Source organism: Callorhinus ursinus, unplaced genomic scaffold, assembly GCF_003265705.2.
Source record: "Callorhinus ursinus isolate GAN/ISIS: 27379988/994484 unplaced genomic scaffold, GSC_fseal_2.0 scaffold44, whole genome shotgun sequence".
NCBI lineage: Eukaryota > Metazoa > Chordata > Mammalia > Carnivora > Otariidae > Callorhinus > Callorhinus ursinus.
The window spans coordinates 11,102,180-11,108,588 of NW_027397106.1; positions in this window are offsets into that span (position 1 = coordinate 11,102,180).

Sequence of the window (6,409 nt, forward strand, 5' to 3'; positions counted from 1 at the left end):
ATAAAGTTGGTTTTTTTAAGTCATTTAGTTCGGGGGTATTTTTTGTCTGTCTGTTTGTTTCACTAAGATTATGTGGCATGGATACTTTTTGACACCTTAGTATTTTTTTTTTTATTTGGGAATGATGCTACTTCTCTGCGGGGGGACCTGTCAATCGCATGACTCCCACTTTCCCACCATAAGGGTGCACATGGCAATTTATCACTAAAGTTTACAGGACTCAGTCTCTATTGCTTGCTCTATAGAGAATGTTGTAGCAGAACAGGACGACTCTCCACCAAGTATCTTTGTTACCTTCCCACAAGTTGTTTCTGGTAGACACTGCCAGGACTCCATTCCCAAGGACCCTGCTATCCTTGCCTGTTCATGTGACTAGTTCTCATTTATAGACTATGAAGGGCAATGTTGTGTGTCATCTCCATACCCAGTGGTTAAGAAGTAGGGGTGACTTCTGCACCCTTTCTTCCTGTGTGGATAAAGGAAATATTGACACCCAGGGAAACCTTGGATGTCACACATTGAAAATGGTAGATCCTCCATCAGCTTGGGTCCCTGTGGACCAGAGTACCACCTCCTCCCCGCTTCCACATGACCTTTACTTCCACCACCTCTTGGCCTTTATGAGAAACTACTATTGTGGTAAGCCATGGAGATTTCAAATGTTATCTAGGACAGCAACTGGCAGTACTCTAACTAATACAAGCCCAGGCAATACAAATTAAAATGTAAAAGTATTTTTATTAGCATTTTGAAGATTCTGAAACAATTGGGGAAAGCCTACTTGGTAGGGGCAAGAGTCATCCGATACTTCTCCCAATAATCCAGCTGTCAGGATGCCAAACACTGAACTTCTCACTCTCCCTGCCCCTACTCAGTTATCTCCTTACCAGCAGAAAATGACATTTTTCTCTCTCCTCAGCCAGAAGCTGCTTGATATGTTTGCTCTCCAAGATGAATTCAGTTCCGAGGTCAGTGTTGACTTATTAATGACGTCATGGGGATATCTCAACACTTCTGCCTTCTTAGCACTTTCAAAGCTTTCAAAGGGACCCTGAGCCAGAAAGATGCAAGTTGGACAGATCCAAATAAAGACGCCAGTAATATGTCCTCTGAGAGAAAGAGCTTGGAAAGAAGATGGAGACCTATGGTTTCCATTAGTGTGTATAATCATACTTGAACAAGACTAAAATCTTTGAGATATAGTCTTCAAAAGTTCTAAATTTTCCACACCTGACTATATTAATGTGAGGTAATGTTTGTCCTCAGTTTTGTTTTGTTTTTGCCTAGAGTCTTTCAATAATAATATATTACCATATATTAACTTGTGGCTTTGTGGGGTGTGTGTGTGTGTGTGTGTGTGTGTGTGTGTGTGTGTGTGTGTGTGTAAAGGCTCAAAATGAATGGAAATACTTATCTAAAGACTTCTGAGTGTTGTCTAGGCACCTGGTCAGTAGCCCTCCCTGAGCCTGATCCTCAGGTCCTGGGCCCCACCACTTGCATTCTTTGGAGGATATCTGTTTGAGGTAAGGGAGTGGGACCTGGGTTAGCACAATCCCATTCAAACCATGGGTCAGCCATCAGCCATATATAAATCCAGAACCTCACTATGAGCTCTTCCCTCATTGAAAAATAGAGCTGTGATATTTTCCTGGCCTCCCCAAACAGAGACTGGAAGAGAAGACAGCAAAATGCAGAAGTGAAAACTCATACTGCTCTGGAAGTCAGGGCTCAGAGTCGGGGTGCTCCAGTGCCTCTCAATTCGTGTGGCCCTGTAGTCGTTGCCCTAAAGCTTCTGTCCTCTAACCGACTTTTAGCTGGAGAAGGAGTCAAAGAGTAAATCTATTTCTCCCAGTTTCTTCAACTATAAAGCAAGGAAAATAATACACCCCTGGCTGGTTTGTTGTGCCCACTGGATCTGAGGAGCTCAGTGCAGTGCCAAGAAATCTCCATAGTGAACCATCAGTACTGGAACAGTTGTAAATATTATGCTTTGCCGAAGTCAAGCAACATCTCCATGAAGTCTTAATGCAGAGGATGTCCACACTTCTGACAAGGTTTTTCCCTGACTTACGTACTCCAGTTTCATCTATTGACCCTCATACCCCAAGGTTTTGTGGGGTCTTTTAGAACTCAGCTGGGGGGGGAGAGGGAACACAGCCCCATTCTCTTCCCTCCAGAGACTACCCTGAAAAGTACTCTCTTTGAAGCCCAAATTAACCAACTCAGTTACCCTTGGATCACTGGAATAACCACTTCATGATCATAATTATTCTCTCTCAAGCGCTTTTTACCTTTACAAAGTTCTTTGCAAATATCTTTCTCTTCAGAGTAATGTATATCTTTATATACAGAGATCTTTATCTTTATTATACATGTCTTTATATATGTTTATATGTATAGATATCTTTATAGATATAGTTATCTTTATATCTATGTGTGTATATATATATAAAATTTCCATTTCTACAGTGTGGAAATGGTATTTGCAAAATTCTTTCTTGTAAGCTTGATATTTAGAGTTAAGACATTTTGGGGGAAGATTGCTAACGACATAAAAAAGTAAAGTGACTTACATTAACTATGTGTGATCACATGTTTGATTTTGTATAGATCTTAAGATACCAGGTTCTTAAAAGAGCCTAAGAAATATTATCTGATGATAACTTTGATGGTTTTGAGGCAAATTACACATTCTAAGAACAAGATATAAATTCTTGTCCCCTGCATGCCATAATGTCTCCTTTAAGCCACCTTGTCAAGACCCATTTACAACCTTCTTACTAGGTTCATAACTCTTTGTTCTTACTTAGAGATTTCCTACCCATTAGAGACCATAAATTAAAGCACACCAAGATAACCATTTGAGGACTAAGCTTTCATTATGAAAGCTTCTTGGATAATACCCAGTATCCTTGTTTCCAATTCCTAGGAAAACTTTTCTTTCTCCAAAACCTCAAAGCCCCAATTCATGTAAATGATCAATGCCCCGTACATCTTCTATTTGCTAACACAAATCTCCTTTGAAGAGATAAGATTACAAATCACATATACCTTTTCTCCTTCAATCTAAAAAGTTTCAGTTCTGTTTTAATATTATATAAGGTTTTAACACAAATCATCACCAAGCTGTGAAATCAATACCTTGAAAGAACCAAGACTTAACCCTAAGGAATTTACTTTGAATTACAGTTACAGATTTCAAAAGGTAAACACCTTGGAAGACTACTGAAACATATATACCCCATTTTGTCTGACCATTTGATCTCTATCAGCAGTGTGTGGAGAAGTGCCTAGAGGAAGGAAGAAGCAAGGAAGAGGGAGGAAGATGAAGATCATTGTCTAAGTTGTCAGGAAGTTGACTTGCTTCATCTTTCAGTAAGTGATGAGGCAAGCTCCTTTCCACTTCCCATTTCCCAGAGCTTCTCAGGAGAAATTTCTACAAAACAAATTTCCCAACAGCAGAACAGTTGCTTCTGAATCTTCACATTTTGGAGAGGAAAATTTGAAACTCTTTTGTTCTGTAAGGAAAAAAATATGCTGTGGGAGTCTACAAGTCTATTTTTCCCCTCTGTGTATATGAAATATGATTCTCTCAGCCCAGATTGGAGATTTTAGCTGCTCTGATTCAACAATATAAAATGTAAAAAAAACTAGCTGTATTATACTCTGGAGTTGAACAATCAAAATTCTGCCATTTTTGTGTTTTTGTCCACATACACAATCTAGCTTTAAATTACACTCACAGAGTAGAATTCAGTTAAACAAAATCTTCATTTGTCTGGGTTGTGATAACGATGTAATAAGCTCAATTTACATAAACCAGGAAAGAAAACGAATCTTGTAACTTAGTCATTCTATTACATGTAGATGTCACGTAAGTAGTTCAGCTGTTTTTCGCTTCTGTGCTTGTAACACAGCCCTTATAATTCTGCCTGGAGTACCTTAGTGACAGTGCATAAACATAGGGAAGATATTTACATTTCTTCGCAGAAAAGACTACATATTTGCTACACCACCGACTTCCATCTCTCCACCTCCCCAGATGAAAGGGGAAGAGAGGCCCTCAAAACCTGCTGATACTGGTTATTAGGGTGTGTAAAAAAGGATTTGTCAAGAGGTCACTGACTTTCTCTTTCCTACCTGCCAGACTAACTAAAGCAATGAATTCTTCTCCTTCGAATGCATTCTTTGGGCTGCATGGACTTTGAAGAGTCACTGAATATTAATATGTTTGGCTCTTTTTTCTGGCAAAGGAGGCTTTCTGAGCTCAACTCCAGAAGAAACCTTCTCTTCTTGCCTTCTGGCAGTCTGTAAATAGGTTAAATCAACTCTTACATTTTTTAAAAGTCAATGTTCAATTGATATACTGAGATTCTGATTTTCAGAGCCTCAGTGGAACATATACTGATTTTTCCATTTTAAAAAAAAGGTACTTTTGTTTTGCATTCTAAAAGAATTTTTTTTAAATACAGTTCACATGTAACTTCAGTTATGCTACTTTAGCTCTTGGCTACATTGCTTTAATGAGAAATAAAGTTTAAGAGCCTCACTGAAGCAGAGAGTTAATTTTTAAATAGGATGGAAAAGAGTACAGTAATCTGAGCATATACATAGATTCTGTATACATAAATAATTGTAAATAACATAAAACCAAGTATTCTTTCCATGACTAAAGAAAAGATATTCATGCAAAATCTTCAAAATTATTGACCCTTTTCCTTCCCCATCTATAGCCCAGCATCACATCTACTCCTTTCCTTCCAGTGCATATTTTCTCTGTTCTCTGGGTTATGGATGTCAATCTCTTCCCACAGAGACAACTACATCTTCAACCTGATGAAGTATTAATAGAGCCTTGCCTCCAAGCTGGGCAGAGAATTCAGAGAGTGTGAGCCACAGTGGCTCAGGTTAGGTCATGATAGGCATCACTGGGGCTGGAACAGAAAATTCAGTGATAAAATATTGTTAGGTGCACAATTAACCATCCCCCCATAGACTTTTCAGTCTAAAACCATTATAGCCCTTGGGCCAAAGGGGCCAGAGGTGATGCTTATCCCCTCTCCTCACTGGGGAGAAAAAGACAAAAGAAACGACAACTCAAGGAGAAAGAGATGTAAGGCTCACTTTGCCCTTCTTGCCTACATTCTGAGAGGCTCTAAGAGCATTTTTCCACATTGGGAGGTGCTTTTTTGCCCTAAATCAGCTGCCCAATTTCATGAGTTGGCTTGAAATTCTTTGCCCACCCTCAATACCCCACCCCCATTTCATCTGGTTTCTCCTTTGCTTTCCCTAAGTCTCGATCTTGATGTCGCTTTCTCTAAAAAGCCTTCCTGATTTTCCAAAGCTAGACTAGGTACCCCACCCAGTGCTCCCAAGGCCCTTCTCCCACTGTTTTTTCAGCTGTCTGCCTGGAGTATCCCTGACGACTGAGACCTGGGCTGGTATTGGGAGGAGAGAGCAGAGGAAGAGCACATGATATACAGTTGCTGAGTGAATAAGTCACAATTCTACCTCCCCATTTTCTCCACCCCCCCGCCCCGTTCTCTCATCATCTATTCCTTGTCTTTCCCAACTACCTTCATGATAGCAAAGATAAGAGAGTTGTAGAGAGGGGCGCCTGGGTGGCTCAGTCAGTTAAGCATCCGCTTCTGGCTCAGGTCATGATCTCAGAGTCCTGGGATGGAGCCCTGCATTGAGCTCCCTGCTCAGTGTGGCATCTGTTTCTCCTTCTCCCTTTGCCCCTCCCCTCTGTTCATGTGCTCTCTCTCTCTTAAATAAAGAAAATCTTTTTAAAAAGAGAGAGAGAAAGAGAGAATTGTACAGAAAAAACACTATATTTGGCTTCAGGAGCCTTAGAAGTCCTACCTCATTTATTGTACTATCTGTGCTAACTTGGACTCAGTTTCCCCTTTAGTATCTTTCAGATTTCTTGTGAAGATAAAAACATAACACACTAAAAAACAGCCTGTAAACTTTAAATTGTCATTCAAATGTAAAATACTGTTTGAAGTCTTATTTTCCCATACCCACCATTTGACTAGAACAGCTGGTATGGTTGGATAAAAGTTATCTCTAAAATCTTTTATAGCTATAACATTCATCCTACTGAATGTATTGGTCAAAAACATAGGAACAGATGGAAGACAACATGAGTTGGTGCCACAAATATCTGGATATCTAAAATCCAATTCAGGAATCAAGAATATGGCTCACCTCCACTGGGCCCAAGGCCATGTTCCTTGGCCCTATACTGAAAGCCTTCTGGATGCTAAACCTGCCTGTTAGCCAGCCTTATCCCATTATTTTTCCCCCCACATAAACACCTTGCCTTCTCTGGCCCATACTTACTGCTCCTGTGGCCCTCCACGTAGACTGCTCTTCCCCTTACCTTTGTCAATATCATTAATCC